The sequence below is a fragment of the Crocuta crocuta genome, unplaced genomic scaffold (assembly GCF_008692635.1).
Source record: "Crocuta crocuta isolate KB4526 unplaced genomic scaffold, BGI_CrCroc_1.0 scaffold115, whole genome shotgun sequence".
Classification (NCBI taxonomy): Eukaryota; Metazoa; Chordata; class Mammalia; order Carnivora; family Hyaenidae; genus Crocuta; species Crocuta crocuta.
Window position 1 is genome coordinate 3340791 of NW_027530575.1, and position 23105 is coordinate 3363895.

Genomic DNA, 23105 nt, shown 5'->3' on the forward strand with positions numbered 1-23105 from the left:
TCTCAACAATAGCTAAAACATGGAAAGAGCCTAAGTGTCCATCAACGGACGAATGGATCAAGAAGATGTGGTTTATCTATACCATGGAATACTACATGGCAATGAGAAACAATGAAATCTGGCCATGTGTAGCAACATGGATGGACCTTGAGGGTGTTATGCTGAGCGAAATAAGTCAGGCAGAGAAGGACAAATATCATATGTTTGCACGTATAGGAGGATTAGGAGGAACTTAACTGAGGAACAAGGGGGAGAAGAAGGGCGGAAATGGTGGGGGAAAGGGAGAGAGGCAAACCATGAGAGACTCTTGAATGCTGACAAAAACTGAGGACTGACGGATGTGGGGGGGAGGGGAGGGGGAGATGGGCATGGAGGAGGGCACTTGTGGGGATGAGCACTGGGTGTTATGTGGAAACTAATTTGACAATAAACTATTTGTAAAAAAAAAAAAGTAAATCATATGTATGGAACACTTCATATATACAAAGCACTGTACTAGATTTTTTTTTTTTACTTAAGGTATTTTTTTGTCCTCATGATGACCCTATTCAATAGGTAATTTTATTATCCCTATTTTGCCAATGAAGAAACTAAGAATCAGAGAGACAGAAAAATTTACACAAGGTGACAGAGTTAGAAGTTATTTCACAACAATTTCAGATTCTGAATATCAGCAATTTTTCTACTATTCTTCAGACTTCACTTTTAAAACATATGATTATCAAGAATTAAGGTAAGGTTTCATTAAAGGAATTATTTTTGTATCATTTTCTAAGCAATCAAATAGATATTTGCCTACTTTTTTTCCTGGTATGTGATGAACTCCATGAATAAGTTTAATATCAATTTCATTGATATGTGTGAATTATGTTTTGGTCTGGAAGAATAAATTTTTAGAGAGCAAAGCAGTTACTTTTTGTTCCTTCTCCTCATGAGGAAGAACAAACACTGTTATCCATACTCTTTGCTGCTCTTACTGCATTATCACCCAAAAGGTTTTTTCTATATTCAGAAGCTAGGACATCATGAAGAATCATGGTGCCATAAAGGCACGCTGACATTCCTCACTGCTCCGCAACTTCCCTGTTTCCAAATTTGTTGACCCTATATTTCCTTTTTCTTTTTTTTTTTTTTTTTTTTTTTTTTTTTACTGTCCTAGATGTTCCCTCACTGCTGTAATGTCTCCAACATTAATAGTGGGCTAAGCTACTACCAAGTTCAGAACTAAGTATACCAGGCTCAAGGGTCAGGGGATAGGTTCCCTAAGACAACTTACACCCAAAGTGAGCAAAAATATGCTGTTCTTGCTATATGCTTTATAACTGGGGCTGCACATAAGGCTGGCCTTTTCATTTATTGCAGTGGTATAAATTTACCTTTAGTTTGTGGAGTTAAAAATGCAGGGATTCAGGGTACTTGGGTGGCTCAGTCAGTTAGGCATCTGATTCCTAATTTCATCTCAGGTCATGATCTCATGGTTCATGGGTTTGAGCCTCCACATAAGGCTCTGTGCTGACAGTGTGGGACCTGCTTGAGATTCTCTCTCTCCCTCTCTCTCTGCCCCCCTCCACACTCTAGACAAACAAACAAACAAACAAACACACCTTTAAAAATGGAGATTCGATGAGTGAAAATAAGTCTTCCTACAGGCCAATGGGCAACTCAATCCAAAGAATTCTCAAACTAGGAGATGGGCAGGGAGGGAATACAGAGGGAAAAGGATTAAAGGTTTGCCAAGCCATTTAAAAAATCATCATTTGTTTTCCTCTTGACAAGGAAGAAAAAAAACAACAAAGATATATTCCATCTGAACCATGCATATATCACAGGTTGATTTGAAACCATATGAGTGCATTTATAAAGAAGTAAACTGTGAAGCAAAGTTTTGTGAGACAAGCCTAAAGATCTTCATGTGGCAGAGGTGATACCATAAATAACATCTGTTGTTGCATTATTGATGAAAATATTTTCATCCCAGTAAAGTTCATCTCAGTAAATGCAAATATAGGCAGATTCTGTGACACTGATAAGTAGAATAGTTTTGGGGTTTTGTTTTGTTTTTGTTTGTTTTGCTAACACTTTTAATTTTTCTTACTCATGTATGTAAAATAAGACTTAAAAATGAAAATAAACAAATAAGAAAAACAAAGATTATTCATACATGATTTTAGGCATACATTAAGATTAAGAGATTGTTCTATAGCATCATGGGGCATGGCCTGCTACATAGTTTTCCTCTATATCTTTGAACAACATTCAAGGCCAAGGAAAGAATTGTCTTAAATCCCTGAGACACTCCTAGAAACTCCTGTGGTCACTTCCCACCTGGCTTTCAAACCAGTTCTGACATCCACCCAGATTATAATTGTCGATTTCAGGAACCCACAGCCTGTGGATAAATCAACATCACAGTGGGATGGATTTGTTCAGTGAACAGAAAATGTGCATGGAGATTTGATACCATGATATACCATACAACTAAGATGAGATAGAGAAAAAAAATCATTGTAATTATTATAAACCCATGGGCTAAGTGATAATTTAAAATTACTGTTCTCATAACACTTTGTCAGTTGGATTTAAGATTGTACAGAGACATAGTGAAGAATGAAATTAGTTTAAAAAGCAGCTTTTTTTTTTCAGAATTGGAACTGTGTTGAAAATGAAAACAAAAGCAAAGGAAAGCAAGTTGATTTAGCAAAAGAAGAGATTTGCTTAGAAAAAGGTGAAAGTCTTAAATAGAAATACATAAAACAGGAAAAAAGAAAGATAATATACCATACTTAACTATTGAAATTAAAACTAGGAAAGTTGAAGCCACACTTGCTTTCTGGATCAGGATTCAAAAAGATTTCATATATAAGAAAGAGTCAAGATGTTAAAGGCAGTAACAAGGTGAAGACATCCATAAGAAGGATTGGAGGCAAAAAAGTATAGAGTTGTATATGATGACTGTCCTTTACTAATTGGAACAATTGCACTAATTTATTGGGTAATATGTGGACACATTTCAAAAAAAAAGTTAGAGAACATTGGGGCACCTAGGTGGTTTAGTCGGTTAAGTGTCCAACTCTTAATTTGCGCTCAGGTCATGATCTCACAGTTTAGAGTTTGAGCCCTACATCAGTCTCTGTGCTGACAGCGTGAAGCCTGCTTGATATTCTCCCTCTCTCTCTGCCCCTTTCCTACTTGCACTCTCTCTCAAAATAAATAAATAAGTAAATAAATAAATAAATAAATAAAACATTTAATTTAAAAAATTTAAAAAAAGATTGGAGAGTATCAGCATGAATTCAAGCATTTTTTTGAGTTTCTTGATTAAAATAATCCTAAGTGAAGTAAAATAAAAATAGAATAATAAGTAGTAAAGCTAAGAGAACAACAGACTCTAAGTGGGACTTCATGGACGATGAGATGCTTAAGTGAAGCCATATATAAAAAATAAATTAAATCCAGCTTTTTGGGATTCTATACAGGTAGTTGGAAATCTTCCCAGTGGAATTACCCTATTTGGGGAATCAAAAAATTTTTTGAAATAATTGGATGTTTTTATAGTCAAAAGACATATAATACAGAATCATGAAGAATATATTAACAAAACAAATGCATGGATTCAAAGCAAACTGAAAGACAAAGAAAAGATAATCCTTCAATATCAAATAGTGTCTTCCTTCACCAGGTAGAGAAGGATGGAGCTAAGTTTGAAAGCAAATTAATTATTAAAAATATTTCCAGGTCTTGCCTTAAAGGTATAGGAAACTAACAGAAAGTAAATGAAATACAAAAGCATTCATTTGTAGGTGTAAAAGTGTCCTGCAGCTACCATAACAAAGCAGTACAAACTCAGTGGCTTACACATTACAATTTTTTTGTCTTACACTTTTGGTGACAACTAAAAGTCTGAAATGAAGGTGTCAGCAGGATTGGTTTCCCCTGAGGGCTGTGATGGAGAATCTGCTCCATGACTCTCCTATCTTGTGGCAGCCACAGGCACTCCTTGCCTTATCGATGGCATTCTTCCTGTGTCTCCATATGATCTTCCCTCTACCCATGTCCATCTCAGTGTCCAAATTTCCCTTTTTCATAAGGACATCAGTCACACTGTATTACAGCCCATCCTACTGATCTCATCTTAACTTGATAGTTGCAAAGAACCTATTTCCAAATAAAATTGCATTCATAGGTACTGGGAGTTAGGATTGGACAATTTTTGAGAAAACCTAAATCAATCTGTAATGACAGGAAATAATGTAATAGATAGGAATGTTTCTGATGTCTTTGAAATAGCTCAAATTACTCAAGTCTTATCAATTTAAAAAGAAAATAGAGGAAAAGTAAAGATTTTGTTGTACATATTACAGTACAGCCTATAGAGGTTCTCATCAGGTCTTTGCTTCCTCAAGCTTCTGAAGCCAAGCAGTTTTAATTAGGAACAGCATTGAGGGCGATTCTGAAATACAGAAATGATAAGATTAGGAAGAAAATATCTTTGGAAGCAGAATTATGGACCTGGAATTATCTTTTAGGAATCTGCAGCAGACTCATTAACACTGAGATGAAACAGAAGTGTTATGGAATGTTTCCAGAAAAGGAAACAGAGAAAAGGCATGAGAAGGGCATGGAGACTTTGAGGGGTACCACAGTTTTATGTTTCATAGTGGGACATCTTGGTAGTAGAATTAAATACAGTCTGTTTCCCCACAAAATCCTCATACATATTTCAACTGTCCAGTGGCTTGAATTCACAGACTATTTCAAAGTATAGATTTGTAAATACATGAGATGAGAACCAAGAAAATGCCGGAGCCTTAGGGGAACACAGGAGACAAGTATGTCCCTCTAAAAGTTCACATTTGGGCAAAAAGCACCATTTCAAATGCTAAGAGAGAAATGATGTATGTATGCATGCAAAACTTTTTAAACAAAATGTTATAATTGACATTTTGATGGGTGATTTTCTCCAAGTATAGTATAAATTCTAAACATTGGGCTGGCATTTTGCAAAAGCTGTAGCCTAAATAATTATTTTCTTCTTTCTTATGTTGTCTATACCCACTTTTGAATAACACTGAAACATCACTGGTTTTTTTGGAAACATATTATAGTGGTTGCAGTGAGGTTAACTTTGGAAGAATGGTTTTGTTGTTTCAGAATTTTTGGAGTGTGAGAGATGTGAAGAACTTTAAGTTGATTTAATTCATATTTTAAGGTGTTATTCTTAGAAGGACAAAAGCAGAAGAAAGTACCCAGAAATCTCACAAGCACTGAAACAAGACCTCTGTTACTGCCTCATGAAGTGAAGCAAAACAAAACAAAACAAAACAAAATGGAGAAAAAAATTTTTTGAAGTCTTAACTGCATTAAAAAGGTTAGAGTTAAATGTTGGGAATCAATTAAAATGGCAATATAAGCTTGACATTTTCCACTCAGGTAACGTAGGAGAAGGCAGTTACAATATGTGTTTGAAGCATTTTAATTGTTTTATTATATTCACTGGAAAATTTCAAATGAGAAAGTTATCTTCTTAGAATATGACATGCAAATAGAATTGGCTAATCCTTGGCAAAAAATTAAGGTACTGTCTAACTTGGACCCAGGTTCCTATGGGAAACAGGTGAAATATTTGCTACCATGTATTTGGATAATAAACCTACAGTGCTGAGGAAAGAAGTTGAGTATTATTACAAAGGTAGTTTTTATTTTTAATTTTTTTATTTTTTTATTTTTTTTAATGTTTTATTTCTAGGAGAGAGAGAGAGAGAGAGACAGCGTGAGCAGGGGAGGGTCAGAGTGAGAGGGAGTCACAGACTGAAACAGGCTCCAGGCTCCGAGCTGGCAGTCAGCACAGAGCCCGACGCGGGGCTCGAACCCACGAACCGCGAGATCATGACCTAAGCGAAAGTCGGACGCTTAACCGACTAAGCCACCCAGGCGCCCCTATTTTTATTTTTTTTAATACAGACACTATCTTTCAGTATATTTACATAGTACACTGTGTACACACACAATAGTCTACAAACCTATTCTAACATATATTTTTGTATCTTATCATATTTGGTATCTTATTTAGTTTTGTAGCCGATTTCNGTCTACAAACCTATTCTAACATAAAGATAGTTTCGTATCTTATCATATTTGGTATCTTATTTAGTTTTGTAGCCGATTTCAAATATTTTGATAAATTATAAGCAATAATCTCTTATGACACTTTATTAGAGAAATTTATAGAGGTCTGTAGAAATAACTTACCACTTATGCCTAAGTTAAAAAAAGTTGAAGTTTGCGTATTGAGGTTTTTAAAAATTTTTTTAAAGCTTATTTATTTTTGAGAGAGATAGAGACAGGATGAGACGGGGAGGGATAGAGAAAGGGAGAGAGAAAGAGAGAGAATCCCTAGCAGGCTCCATGCTGCCATCACAGAGCCCCATGGAGGATTTGAATCCACATAACCACGATACCATGACCTGAGCCAAAACCAAGAGTTGGATGCTTAACCGACATGAGCCACCCAGACACCCCTGCATACTGAGTTTTAACTAGGCTATTTGCTTTGACTGTTTTCATCCCCCAAATCATAAAATATTGCATGTATCAGTCAACTATTGCCATATAACAAATGACCCCAGAAGTTATTGGTCTACAATAAGCATTTTTTTTTTCCTGAAAGGTTTATAAGTTAGCTTGCATAATTCTGCTTCAGGCTACAGATAAGCTCTTTTTGGCTTCAATTTTTGGATCAGATTCATGTCAGCTCTGCATGCCTCCACATACCTCTTGCTCTGGCTGCTACCCAGGTATATTGCCCTTATGGCAAATCTTATGATCATCAAAGTACAGTATAAACCAAATAAGCATGTTTCATCCTCAGCTCTCAAGTCATTGACCTCCGCCACCAGCTGAAGTAATTTATAAGACCAAGCCTAAAGTCAGTGGGACAGAGAAATATACTGATCTACACCATTTCTTCAAATGACACCTATTGCAACTTTAAAAACTTTGTGAAAGTTTTATTTGTGACTAATATTATTTTGTTTATGATTTTTAAAACTATAATTTTCTCACCTTAATTCCATATTTATCTCTACAGGTTATTTTTTTTATTTTCAATTACATATATAATAACCAATTTGTTTTACAATCTATAATACTTTACTATCCAGAAATTGCCTCCCATTGTTTTAATTTGTACTTTTATAGGTATCACTATTTTATGGTTCACAAAGACCCACATCCCATGTTTTTGAGTTTCTATTTCCTGTAATCAAATGCTCTGATTGAAGTTCCCCTCAAGTATCCCTCATTTGTACCTTTTCGTCCATCTTGCTTATTTACTTGGGAGTGGAGGGGGCAGAGGGAGACAGAAATTTTATCTGTGAGCTCTGTGCTGACAGCAGACAGCCCAATGAGGGGCTCGAACTCACCAATTGTGAGATCATGACCCGAGCTGAAGTCAGACACTTAATCAACTGAGCCACCCAGGAGCCTGATTCTTTTAATATCAATATCCTTCCCATCATTCCAGAATCCTTGCTCATGGGAATTCTATTCACTCATCAAAATCTACCACATCAAACTTTCCAACAAGAAATGGCGTCTTCCTCTTTTAAACTCCCACTACATATGTGTTTCGTTTTTTTTACTTAATGATCATATTTTGCCTTAAAGTATAATATAGGAAAGTTAATTGAGTCTGGGAGTTATGTCTTTAATGACAAAAAATCATAATAAATAAGAATTAGATATAACAAGCCTTGCCAATTAAAATACTACTTACCAAATTTTTATTATAAGATATTCAATACTTGATTGCATGACTTAGAATATAATCAAGAGACAGATATTTGCATTAATTGGTTTAACAGAATTTACTATAAAGGATTCTAGATACTGCAGGACTGAAAAGGCCAAAGCAGATCACTGAGATATAACAAAAGTAGCAAATTCCAGAAGCAGCTACTGCTCCTAGGGTTGGAAAAGAGAGAGAAGAATTTCTGATGATTATTAAAATTTAGAGGCTTGCATGAAGGATACTGTGGAGCTGAAACTCAAACTTGTTGCTTGATTATACCAGTGCCTCTGAGCAGAGACGACGGTGACATGGAGCTACACCAAACCTCAGAGAAAGGGACACTAGCCACCTGGCGCTGATTGCTCTCCGAGGTCACAAGAGTAGTTCTCCGAGGTGGAAAACTGCGAGGTGGAAAACCAGAGTGTAACAAACTGCTGATTTGGGGGTGAAAAAGCAGGACGAGTGACATTCACAAGAATAGGAAGCACAAATAGGAAGAAAATTCCAATGGAAAGAAATCTGTCCCTCTCTCCTCAAGCCTTGCAGTCTTCTTTACAGAACACCTTATTGGAAGAGCCTAGCAGGAAACAAAGTGACAAAGCAGAAATAGAGTTTTCACAGATCTTGTGCCACAACCCCCACTTTAGAAGGAAGATTTGGAATTATTTGATCATTTTTTCCATCTATAAAAATGTTCAAATATGAAGAAAGTGCTTAAAATTTGTTTTACCTTGGGGTGTCTGAGTGGCTCAGTAGGTTAAGTGCCTGACCTTGGCTCAGGTCATGATCTCACGGTTAATGGGTTCAAGCCCCGCAATGGGCTCTGTGCTGACAGCTCAGAGCCTGGAGCCTGCTTCAGATTCTGTGTCTCCCTCTCTGCCTTTTCCCTACTCTCTCTCTCTCCCAAAAATAAACAAATATTTAAAAAATACTTAAAAAATAAGATTTGTTTTATCTGATTTTACATTTTCCAGAAAATATGTAGTCTTCACTGTAGGTCTTTGAAAACTAAATTATCAACATTTATTAATATTAATGTGATTAACAGTAATAATTTACTGACACTGTTAATAAATAGCATAGTAATTACTTATATTTAGGGATAAAGAATATCATTATATCAAGAAGTTGCTGAATCTGTTGAGATGTAAGCCCTCCATATCTCTTAGCTTTCTATAACTTACTGTTAGTTTTCTAACAAGATATAAAGAAGAACAAATAACTTTTTATTTTCTCTAGCTTATGTTCTTATAAGAACACAGAATTGACTGTTTATGCAATTTGTAAGGCTTTTGGTCAACAGTGGGTTTTCAGTACTTATGTTTTGGGGAAGTTAATAGTTATACAGTACCCCAGGGGCACCTGGGTGGCTTAGTCGGTTAAGCGTCCGACTTTCGCTTAGATCATGATCTCACGGTTTGTGGGTTCGAGCCCTGCGTCGGGCTCTGTGCTGACTGCCAGCTCAGAGCCTGGAGCCTGTTTCAGTCTGTGACTCCCTCTCTCTCTGACCCTCCCCTGCTCATGCTGTCTCTCTCTCTCTCCTAGAAATAAATGAAACATTTAAAAAAATAAAATAAAATAAACATTAAAAAAATAGTTATACAGTACCCCTAACTACCACATTGTTCTAGAGTTAAATCTACATTATAAATATTGAAGGGTAAGTTTGAAAAATGAAGCAAACAGAAAGCTGATATTGAGAAATGTGTTCATAAATTTAGAAACTCATGGTCGGGCTAGAGACACATAAATAAGAGATAAAAATAGTATTCTGTATTCTTCAAGGTTTTGCTGTTTGTTCCATACATTTCAAAATGGGAGGTAGAATTCTTTAAAAATTATTTTAATTCACCATCTTTTATATAGTGTGCTATATATCTTAGATTCAAAAGAAAAATCATTCATTTATTATCATATATCATTTACTAATTATGGGGAAAATAGTTTATTTGTAAATAAATGAAGAATACCCATGAGTTCCTGGTAGTACTACTCTTTTCCCACCACAATTAGATCATTGTAGGCTCAAAAAAAATTGAAGATATATGTACAGGTTGTTTTGAGCTCATAATTATTAATTTAAGTAAGCTGAAAGTCATGTTTACCGGCATTCAGTTATATGGACAATATGTACCTACCTATAAGTACGAAATGCTTAATGATCTGGTAACCACCTTGGTACATTAAATTTCAAGTACTTATTTAGCTGGCAGAAATCATTAATATTTAAAACTGATGGAATGAATACAAAATATATAAAGGACAATGAATGATAAAATTTTGGATCAAGGCAAGATATTTGAAAAATCGTAAGATACATTAATGATTGATGTTTTTAAGTTATAAAATGAACCTGTTGACATCATAAGACTTTTAGAGTTCAAAGGACTTTTTATAATTTTCTATTTACACATTTTACCAAACATTTAGTATTATCCAAAAAAAAACTAATGAATGGCTCCAATTATGGAGGAGGTGTTATAATTATCTCAATACTTCAGAGCTGAGAAATAGTAAGCTGAGAATAATTATAAATCTAAAAGTCTTGAATTCACTATAACCCTAAAAGCAAATTCTAAAAGAGCAACAAAAATTCCTAAGAACATATACGTTTCCAGAAGAAGCTAACTGACTTTGGATTCAATTGAAGGTCAGTTCTCTATTTCTGATTAAGTCACACTGCTGATTCTGGACCGATAAAAACATTCTTTCACACAAGTAAATAATTACAATATGTTTGGATAAATATTTCAATTCTCACCTACTAGTCAAAATTATTTCATTCAAATAATAACCCTTTTAACTCTTTTTACTTTCCCTTCAACTGTGAAAAATTCTGTAAAAAACATGAATCAGTTTTAAATTAATTTGTAAAATTATTACAAACTATTTTCTAAATAGTTTTGACAGTTCTTTTCTTCATGAAATATCACAGGGGATTAAGGAGAGTGTGCACCATGAGTAAGAGAAGAAAGTATTTACAAATTTGGAAAACCTGAGAATGGAAAAAAGGGATTGAGACCATAGCCAGTTAAAGGATTTAGTATTTTCTTGCCACAAATTAGAATGCATGGTTAGGCACTTGTAACTTTCCCCTCAATATATATTCTGCCATTTACCTTTAGTAAAAGAACTCATATGTTACACTTAGCAATCTAAAACCTGGCTAAATCATTGCACCACACAATCCTCTCTATAGCTAGATATGGCCTTGTGCTCAAGTTATCACAAATGAGATGCTATTGTTCAGTGATATTTGTATCTCTGTGACATCTTAAAAAGATGAGAGTGTCTTCTCTCCTCTTTCTTTGCCATACTTCCTGGAATGTGAATGGAATATCTCAAACAACATCATGAACATAACATGACCTTGGGAAAAAAAAACAAGAAGAAAAAAGGACCCTGAGTCCCAGACATGGTAGGGTGGCTTTGATAGCTATCTATGACTGCCTAACTACAATTTTGTTTCTATTTGTTTTGCTTTTGTTTTTTAGAATTTTAGCTTATTTAAGTCCCTACTTTGAGGTCAGTGTTATTTGCAGCAATCCTAATCCTAAGAGTAACTGTGTATCTTTAGGTCAAAATAAAGTGAGAGGGAGAGAATCAGAAATGCGAATAATATACCAAAAACAGGGATAATAAACATCAATAGTATCAGGAATATGTATGTCATATCTTGGATGTTGAATAAAAATACTAGTCATTAAAAGAAATATTTAAAAAATGAAGCAAGAAGAAACAGAAATAAAGGCCAGTGGCTTAGATCATCACCATATTAAAGATTCATTTGGGAAATTAACTGAAAGAATGAAAATCATTTAGAATAGTCAATGAGGGAGATAAAATATAGAGAGTTAACAGAGGATGAATAAATGGATAGCAATGGAGTGGTGTGGTCTAAATCCCTCCTCTTAGGACTCTGTTGACCTTGTCATATTCACTCCACCTTAACTTTTTTTTTTCTTTTTTAAAATGCTTAAATAACCCTTCCTATGCAAAAACCTTTCTCTGTAAATAAAAGAAGATTCACATGCACATTTAGCTCTGGTAACTGACTGTCCACTCCTTCAAGACTATATTATCCTCCTTGCTGTACCACATTACCATTGAAATAGTAACCCTAAAAATTGATTTTTATATCAACAGGATATTTCCATGTGTCTGTGCAGGAACAAATATATATACATACACACATGCGCACATATACATACACACACACACACACATACTTTATGTAGTTTAAAACTATCTAATTTAAGTTAAAATGACTTTATTTGGAAACACACATCAGCCATTTTGAGGTCTGTGATTCCAGGCAAATTTCCAAAGTAATGCATGCTCAGTTTTCTTATCTAAAAAATAGGGCTGTACAAACCATCTTGAAGATGTATCGTTATCAGAATTAAATGAATCTTTTTGTTTGAATGTGTACAGTCTTGTATGTAATATAACATCTCATTATAAAGTATGAATTTAGGACACCCACATAAGAATAATCTGCAGTATTTATTAAAGAACGAAGATCTTAAATCTTGGTTGAGCAGAAATCTGGAATTGTTTTAATAGCATCACAGTCAGTTGTTTTTCACAGTCTATACTGTATGGTACACAATAATTACACAATAAATGATTACTACTGTGTTTTTTAATCCCTTTTTTTTGCTTTAAAGTTGATTTATTATGACAACTGATAAAAGATTTAAAATGTCTAGATTGATATAGATATGGATAGCTGTAGCTATATATTTAAACATGAATGTTAAGATTTGTATCATCATTAAGTCAACTAGCATATAACTTAATTTTACATTAAACTTTTACATTGGCCATAATTTTTACATTGATTTAAATTTCACATTTTTCCTGTAACTAGCAAATGATATTAATCATGTAAACATTAAACAGGCAATGTTGTAATTAAATGATCCCAGTTTATTCAGTACTATCCCAAACCAGAAAATTATATGACAGAGAAGAAACATGAAAAGAAAGTGATATATCATTGATGATTCTGTTATATATAGTTTCTCCTCTAAAATGCTTTTCATTGTGTATCAGATTAAAATAACAATGTATAGATAATTTCCATAGATATACAAATACCATCTGTCAATTTTAGTATGCATATTAAAAATAATGAGTGTAGAAAATTAAAATGTGTCATTAACAATAAAATTTTATAAACATGCACAAAATGGCAGATGGTAGACTTTAAGTAACATTATGCCAAATGGTAGGTCACATTATAGTTACCACTATTACTTATAAATCTAAAATAAATTATATTGTCAATAACAAATATTTCAAAATATAATTGAGCAAGTTAAAAAATAATACCTTCTCTGTATTGTCTGCAGTACAATAAATTGAGAATTGAGACAGTTTTGACAAAAATTAAGTATTAGAAAATAAACCACTCAAATAATGATCACATAAAAAGAGAAACAGAAAGTATGAAGCATAGAAAGTGGCAATGAGAGTGAAAAGTTAGTGCAATCATTATCCTGAGGGAAATTCACTGTGCTATTTTTTTAACTTCACGAAGATAAGAAGCATTATTACGTTCACTAAGGAATTCATTAGTTTTCATTTATTCTTTTGTTCTTTTCTTCTCCATGCTGTAAGTGACAATAATTGTTCACATACCTAGTTAGAATCTGCTACATTAGAGCTCGAAAAGTTGTTTTTTTCAAATAACAAACAAACAAAAAATGTGTGTTGTTTTCTACTATCTGTTGTTTTTAATTGTTTTAATATGCTTGCATGTATACTTTGACATTGAATAAATAGAAATAGGAACTATGGTCAAATTAGCTACCTTGTTCTGACTATATAGAAGAGTAACAAGGATCTAAATGGACTTTTTCAAAGTCCGATGACTAGTAAGTAGTAAATGAGGGTTAAAACAGAAGTGTTTTCACTCAGACAATTTCTCTTTCCACTGAAACTTAGCATATTTTATTAATAGTAAAACTATAGCTGGTAGGACCACATAGTCTTGAGGGAAAAAAATTTGGAGGTTCTAGGGAATCCATACTGAAAAAAAGGTGAGTTTGAGAAATAAAACAATCACTTATAAGGCTGAATTTAAAATGTCTTCCTAGATCAACTTTCTACAAAATAAGAGTGAGCAATTAACTAGTAAGATATTCCTGATCCAAAAACTATTGAAGGGAATTAATGAAATATACTTCTCTCTCAGTTGATACACATTTAATCTCTTGCTATATCATCTTGGAAAGCTACCCAGTTATCAGATAGCTATCAATCCCAAGGTTAACAGACACACACACACACACACACACACACACACACACACACACACACTGGCAAAGAGGCTTTTCTTTGCAGAACAATTGTCACATACCTTAACTTTCCATTGAGGAAATGTCCTGCATTAGAAAAGCACTGGTTTTGCTAAGCATAACACCCATCCATGTTGCTACACATGGCCAGATTTCACTGTTTCTCACTGCCATGTAGTATTCCATGGTATAGATAAACCACATCTTCTTGATCCATTCGTCTGTTGATGGACACTTAGGCTCTTTCCATGTTTTAGCTATTGTGGAGAGTGCTGCTATGAACATTGGGGTACATGTGCTCCTATGCAACAGCTTTTCTGTATCCCTTGGGTAAATTCCTAGCAGAATAAGTCAGGCAGAGAAGGACAAATATCATATGTTTGCACTNTTTGACAATAAACTATTTGTAAATAAATAAATAAATAAATAATGAAGAAAAAAAAGAAAAGCACTGGTTTTGATTTTCAGCTTATATATGATATGAGAAGAAGTATGTTATATCATGTTGTTGCTATATACTTGTGTTGCTAATTAAATCACCCCTTCTTCCCATGTGATTGCAATGCCAGGTTATAATTACAAATAATGAATGATTTATTCCCAATACTGATGCTACTTTGAATTTAGTTGGAGCTCACAGTCACCTCCCAGACCTGTAGTTACTAGAGGAAAAAATGACAAAGCTTATTACCAAAACTAGCCAATAGGTAAGGAGCAAGGGCGATTTAGAAAGCAGAATTTACTTCAACAAATTATAAAATTTTGGGTACCTGAGTGGCCCAGTGAATTAAGTGTCTGACTTCGGCTCAGGTCATAACCTCGTGGTTTGTGAGTTCAAGCCCCGCAACAAGCTCTGAGTTGTCAGCACAGAAATGTGCTGAGAGCTCAGAGCCTGGAGCCTGCTTCAGATTCTGTGTCTCCCTTTCTGCCCCTCTCCTTCTCGCACTGTCTCTATCTTTCAAAAATCAACACACATTAAAAATTTTTAAATACACAAAAATTAAAAAATTAAGCTATACACATAGGTGCATGCTCTCTTCCTTAAGTACACACAAAAGTTTACAAATCACCGGACTCTGGAATTGACATACATATGCTTTCCATCCAGGACAAACTGTGCTGGCCTTCGGAATGTAATTAATATGACTAGCAGACATAGCATCAAAAGAACATTTCTCAGGTAAAAAAGCCAATCATCATTAGATCTTCTAATAAAGTCTGTGGAATCCACATGATAATAGGTTTTAAAAAGAGAGAGATAACACTTATGCTTTGAAGGACAACGGTGTGGTTAACTTCATTCTAGCAACACTAAACAGGTAGTGACAGAGATGGCTCTGTGCAATTGAGTCATTAAAATTAAATCTTTAAAATGCCTATAGACTAAGAAAGTCCATTTTTAAAAAGTAACTGCATCTTTTCTTCCACAGCGGATGAGGAAGACTCTGCTACCCTTCTATATTTATATTGTTCTTATTTTCTTTTCCTCAATAAGCTGGACAAGGAGATGTAATTCCCAGTTTTCAGACTGGCATTTATTATTTTCTCATGGGGACTCATTTTGATTGATCTTCAAAATGGAAAAGCAAATTCTGTGCAACTTTAAGGTAACTGCAAGAAACAGGGAGATAATATTTGAAATTATAGATAAAAATACTAATAATATTGATTATGTAACATTTAAGGAACAAACTAGATATAAAGCACTCTGAAAACTTCTGACTTAAAGAATTAAATGCCCGGGGCGACTGAGTGGCTCAATCTGTCGAACATCTGTTTTAGGTTCTGGTTATGATCCCGTGGTTCATGGTTTCAAACCCCACATTGGGATCTCTGCTGTTAGCACAGAGCCCACTTTGGATGCTCTGTCCCCCTACCCCTACCCCTCATGCTCTCTGCCCCTTGTGTGCTCTCTCTCAAAAAATAAATTTAAAAAACACACAAAAAATTAAATGCCAGAGCAACTACATGGCTCAGTTGGTTAGGCATCCAACCCTTGGTTCAACTCAGGTCATGATCTCAATTTTGTGGTTCAAGAGTTTGAGCCCCACAACAGGCTCCAAGCTTGGGATTCTTCCTCTCTCCCCCTATCTCTCTGACCTTCCCCTGCTTGCACTCTCTCTCTCTCAAAATAAATAAACTTAAAAAAATCAAATGCCAATTGGAGTTAGAATTCTCTGCTTCTAGGATGATGTCTAGTATCCTGATAAAATAGTTCATCAATCTCACTTATGCTTTTATACTTTCATTACTTACATATCTACCCCTACCCAACGTACACTGTTGTTTTACCTATGGTAACATTACATCAATAGTATCCTACTGCATATTCCAGCTCCTTCCCTCTCTTTCCACCAAAGAGAGGAATGCGCGTTACCACATTTGATATAAAAAATAATCACTCTTATAATTAATATTTCTCTTCTGTATTCTGGTGAATTTTTCTACAGAAATAACTACTTGTTTTAACAATACTTATGGTTTTACCTTGAAAACTAAGTGTATAGCATTGGAAATCAGAGGGTCCCTTTCCATTCAATGATATTCAGATATAGAAAAATACTTCCATAATTTTAGAAGAAGTTTACAAAATGTTTCAATGATGTACAGATGTGTTCTTTTAGGATGATTCAATGAAGACTACATTAAATTGAAGGAAAGTCTACTGCTGATATGAGCCCCATGAGGAAGATCTCAATGCAAGGCTTCATTGTGGAGAAAGCTGAGATTTAGTCAGTAAGAGGCAAGGCCACATAGATTCCAGTATTTCATGTACAGATGCTGAAAGCAGGTTCCTACGCTGGGAACTCAAAGGATTACGGTACCACAAAAACAAAGATCTGCAGCTTTCTCTAGTGGATGAGTCTAAAGAAGATTGGCCATGGCAAGTCTTGTTACTCTTGATCTGAAGTCCCAGGTATTAATTTGAGATTAAGAAGAATGCAGCATGCTGTTTCTGAAATAAAGGTCCACTAAGGGCTGGATCTAATAATTCAGGTGAATAAATGTATCATTAAACTTGCTAAATGTATTCATATATGTTAGGGCAACTGAACTTATATCTGGTCATAATATCAATAATTTTTCACAGGGTAACCTTTACAAAACAAAAAAACATACATTTTGGTAGTACCTATGGAAATTAACTGGTGGAAGTCAAAAGAAATACCAATTTCTAAGTAATATGAATTAGCTGTAAAAAGGATTAATAATAAGCAGTGACAAACGTCTCCTCATATCATGTCATAAATTCATCAAATGAAGCCCTCCAGGTGGTACAATCAATACCCCATCTGTGATTGTTTTCACATATTTTAACACCATCAAAAGGGGCAAAGATGAATGGCTTCACATTGTAATACGAATATATATGTATATGTACACCTGTGTGTGTGACAGAGAGGCAGAGACAAATACAGAAAAAGAATATATACTATAGCCCAAACATATGTTCAAATAGTTGTATGTGTATGTATATTTGAGCTAGCTATCATATATTTAATTTTTATTGATCAATAATGTTATAATTACCCTTCTTTTTACGCTATTGTGCCAGCTTTAGATACGTTTTTATAGAGAATTAATTATATAAAGGACGGAAATTTAAATAAATTGATTTAAAATAAATAAAAATTTCCCCCTATAAATAAGACCAATAGCATTTATTAGTAGTTTTATTTTTAATATTTTAAGAGTTTATCATTAATAAAAATACTAATATAAATAATGCTTTCTCTATAAAAGGATAAAGTACATTGGTATGCCCCATTTTCCCAAGAAGTATCCTACAAAATGAAATAATATCATTATAGAAAGCATTAACTTCTAAAACTTTTCTCTTTTTTTTACTATCTAGGTACAAATCACACAATTCTTTTAAACTTGTACTACAAATATTTTTACAAGATCTCCCTCTTCTGGCTACAACAGTTATTTCATTTCCGTTTATCCACAGTGGTCAAAGTCAGTTGCAAAGTTTGGACAAACCTAATTTATACTAATCTGGCATCAAAGAGATAAATAGACAGACATTCCTAAAAATGAAAAACATAAAGTTCTTTTCAATATCTCTAATACACATACTGTCCTATTGAAGTCTGTTTATCTAATTTCATTTAAGTTTTCTGCCTCACTGACAGTCTGAGGATTCATATGCCAAGCTTGATAATAAGTTAATAAATGAATTGAATGCTTGAAGTGTTCCAGATGGACTTAAATTGCAAATGCTGTCATTCACAAAAGGGACTGAGTTCATGGAACAAGAAAGCAAGTTTCCAAATGCAGACTCACGTATGCACCTTAAAAGAGAGATGAAGATATACACTCCATTTAAATTTCCTTTCAGAACTTAACTTTTCCTCTCGAATTTATAAATTTGATTGAAACAATAAAGTAAATCTGAGGAATATTAATAAATGAAAGATAATAAATGTTTACCATGCAACTTGCAAAACAGTGATATACTAAAATTATTTTAAAAGGGTGTGCTTTTGTCACAATCACATATTTATTAGTCTACTTCAGTCATTACATTTAATTGTGTAAAATTTCAGAAAACCATGCACAAAAAGCTTGGTTAGAGCTATTGTTCCTAAAAAGCATATTGTATTAATGCACTAATATTCCCAGTAGCCATCACTTGATAAGCTCTTCCATTTCTTAAAAAACCATTCCTTATAAAATGTCATTTCAAAATAAATAAAATATACTCAGTACTCTCAAGAAATGCAGATTTGTAAATGACATACCTGTTAAAGGGTAGTATCCAAAATATATAAAGAATTTATAAAACTCAACACCCATAAAGCAAATGATCCAATTAAAAAATGGGCAGAGGACATGAATAGACATTTCTCCAAAGAAGACATGCAGATGGCCAACAGATACATAAAAAGGTGTTCAATATGATTGATTATCAGGGAAATAGAAATCAGAACTAGATTTAGAATGGCTAAAATAAAAAAATGCAAGAAACAAGGGTTGGGACAGATATGAAGAAAAAGGAACCCTTTTGCAATGTTGGTGGGATTGCAAACTGGTGCAGCCACTCTGGAAAACAGTCTGAAGATTCCGCAAAAGTTAAAAATCGAACTATTCTGGGGTGCCTGGGTGGCTCAGTTGATTAAATGTCCAGCTCTTGATTTTGGCTCAGGTCATGATCTCATAGCTTGAGCCCTGTGTCAGGTTCTGTGATGAGTGTACAGAGCCTGCTTGGGATTCGCTCTCTCTCTCTCAAAAAAGCAAAACAAAACAAAACCAAAAAACCTACCCTGTGATCCAGCAATCGCCTTACTAGGTATTTACCCAAAGAATACAAAAATAGTAATTCAAAAGGATACATGCAACCTGATGTTTATAGCAGCATTATCTACAATAGCCAAATATCTCTCATTATGGAAGCAGCCCAAGCCTCCATCGACTGATGAATGGATAAAGAAGGGAGTGGAATATTACTCATTCATCAAAAAGAATAAAATTCTGTGATTTGCAATGACATGGATGAAGCTAGAGAGTATTACCCTAAGCAAAATAAGTCAGAGAAAGACAAATACCATATGATTTCACTCATATGTTGAATTTAAGAAACAAAACAAATAAGCAAAGTGAACAAGAAAGACAGAGAGAGAGAGGAACCAAGAAAAAGACTCTTAACTACAGAAAATGAACTGATGGTTACCATAATGGAGGTGGGTGGGGCAATGGATTAAATACGTGATAAGGATTAAGAAGTGCATACATACATATGTATAAGAAAGTATATATATATATAAGTATATATAATACTTATTTTATATATATGTATATATAATACTTATTATATATATATATATGTATATGAATGAAATCTATGATATGGTGCCAACCTTGAATTACACTAACAAGTCAGCAAATGTGGAATCCCTTAAAATTACACTTAACTTGCTATGATACCTATAGTCACTTTTAGGAAAGGGGATTTATTTATAGCTTTCCTAAGATGCTCAGAGATGTCAATGACTTCAAAAATTTAAGAACTGAGTGAGATAAACAAATAATTACAAACTCTGTAACATTTGGTATTTTAAAATACCAGTGTGAACTAAAGTTCAAATAACAACAAACTCTACAGAGGAGCATCAAGAAACATTCCTGAGAAATGGTAGCAGTACGCCCTGAATTTTGAAACTTAAGTAAGAGTTTATCAGGAAGAGAAGAAAGAAAGGAGGACTTGAGAACACCTCTAGAATATGCATAGATACAATGTTGACTGCTAGAGCCGTGGTATGGTCATTGGAGAGAAGTGGGACTAAAGGATGTACATAGTGAAGTTTTTACTATTGCATCCCTTGCTGTTTCTTACATTTAGAAAAGTACTTGGTACATACTATGAAGGTCTATAGATGTTTGTTGAAGGAGAAATAGGAATAGGTTTAAATTATAGGATATTGACAGATTATGAAATTTCTTGAGGATGTCATTAAGAATTTTGGCCTTAACAATTTGGCACAAAACTGGCATTAAGTTGGTTGGTGAATGCAGCCAAAATTTTCTAGTCATTAGATGTCATTAGATGAGATAAATTTTAGGTTTTAATCTCATATTATGTACATGAGAAAGAAAACAGGGGAGATTACATAAAGTTCACTGTATTTTCTGTTTTCTGATGTGTTAGAAAGGTTTCTTTTCTTAGACTATCTCCAGCCACTTACACAATGTCAGCAATGTTACCATCAGAGAATTACTACTTTTCTTAAATCCTCTGTAAAAATGCAGATCATACTGGGTTCTTTCTAATAGGTAGTATGGCTTCATTTTTAGATGTTTTTATCTCATACAAGGAATGGATCACTTCAGTGATCCAGAGCCACAGATTCCTCATTTAAGCTTTTGCCTCCTAGTATAGTTTAATGAGATGATAATGAGATAAAGACTACACTGTCTGGCATATCATTTTAGATATCAGACAGGTAAGTCTCCATACTTCAATTATGTATTGATATATTTCAGTTTCATATACAAGCACATTGATGTATATACGTATGTATGTATGTATGTATGTATATGTATATGTTTTAAAGTGAGAGAGAGCACAAGCAGGGGACAAGGGGAGAGGAAAAGAGAGACAGAATCTTAAACAAGCTCCACACTCAGCACAGTGCCTGATGTAGGATTCAATTCCACAACCACAGGATCATGATCTGAGCCAAAATCAAGAGTTGGATGCTCAACCAACTGAGCCACCCTGGAGCCCCAACAAGCATATTTACTTAATTGGTTATAAATTAGTTTATTATTAGATTTCTGTGAACCATGTGAACTAACAGTTTACTAAAAAAGTGTTTTAAAAGTTATGTTACATTCACCTCACTTGAAAAATAACATAAACAATAGATGATAATCCAGCCTATTTTTGTTCCATTGTAAACATAATATTAAAGTGTTCAGTTAGCTTTCTGTGAGAAACTTAATATTTATACCTTGTGCTGACATAGCCAAATCAACAACACCTTGAATAATTAGGATTGTGAAGTCATGTTAACAATTTATTTTTCTGCAATTGATCAAATTAACTACATTACATTTCAAAAAGCCAAGAAAAAAAAACAACCCTGAAATTTCATTCTTTTTATTATGTGGCTTCCACATAAAAATGATAATTCTGTTAAAGCAGCTGGACATTAGGAGGGTGACTGCCCAGTGTAGAACTGCATTAATCCAATAATATCTATTTAGAATTCTTGAGCAGGGATCAATTAGGGGAGAAGACAAAGACAACAATGTTTCCAAGGAATGCAGAATTTCAGTCTATCCCACAGAATTTCAATCTATCCCAGAAGTATGTGAAGTGTGATGCAATAAAATATGCTGAAGTGCTATTTGTTGGTGATTCACTAAACCAGTTGCCCATGTTCATCAAGAATAGCACATTTCCCCAACCCATTTTCCAAGAGAAAGTATCTGACCCACCTTGCCACTTTCCCTGGGATTATATCTCTATTCCATAGTATGCAAAACCAACTTGTTCAAAATAATCTCCCTCTCTGGCATAGCAGTTTTAGGCATTTATTTTGGCCTTTCTAAGGCACTGACCTTCTATAGCCACTGTCTGCATATCACCTAAAGTCTCCATTTGCAATTTTACATCCCTGTACTTGCAGCAGCAATAACAACAACTATAGTTTGATTTTAATACTAACCTTATGGAGTGAGATAATTCAAATGGTCCTACTCCAATAAGGCTGCATTAAGCTATGAACAAAATAAAGCAAAGGGAAAAAATGTGACAAAACTTGGTAAAGACTCTTTTGGTAATGTAAGATTTGAGCAAAATAAAAAGAAGTGAAGGAGCAAGTCATTCAGTGTGGGAGAATAATATTCTATATATAGAAACAGTAAAGTTCTTAAAAATTGGGGCATGGAGACTTTTTTTTTCTTTAGAGAGAGAATGAGAGTCCAAGCAGAGGAGAGGGGTAGAGGGAGGGAGAGAGAATTTTAAGCAGAAAGAGGGCTCCATGCTCTGCACAGAGCCTGATATGGGGCTTGATCCCAGACCCTGGAATCATGACCTGAGACAAAACCAAAAGTCGGATGTACAATTGACTGAGTCAACCCCCTGGAGTATAGGGATTCTTAGGCACATAAGTATAGTATGGAGCTGGTGAAAGGTTTTAAGCAGGAAAGTGGCACAAACATGTTGATATTTTAAATATATACATAATAATATATACATAATAAATCATTACNTTAATTTTTTATTTTTTGTGTGGGATAACTGATAGCCTGTCTTGCATAGAGCACTATATACTGGATATCCCCATCCTCACTGATGTTATAGCATATTAGAAATAGATACGGGGTGGGGGCATGAGGCTGCAGATAAAGGGTCATTATGATGCATGATGAAAGGTCAAAGATAGTAATACACAGATGGTATCAGGAAATTACAGAAGAGAAAACCCCAGCTATGAACATGTGATGCAGACAATATGCATATGATATTAAGGCAATTTAATATTATTGGAGTTTAAAGT

The 23105-nt window shown here is 34.2% G+C and overlaps 1 long non-coding RNA gene across 1 annotated transcript in view; it reads right to left on the bottom strand.

Moving 5' to 3' along the window:
• Positions 1-1612: 1612 nt before the first annotated feature.
• LOC144234664 (uncharacterized) overlaps positions 1613-23105 on the bottom strand; it is a 59164-nt gene continuing 37671 nt past the window's right edge. Inside the window, exon 3 of the long non-coding RNA XR_013336034.1 lies at positions 1613-1683. This is a non-coding gene — a long non-coding RNA (uncharacterized LOC144234664). The remainder of the gene's footprint in view (positions 1684-23105) is intronic.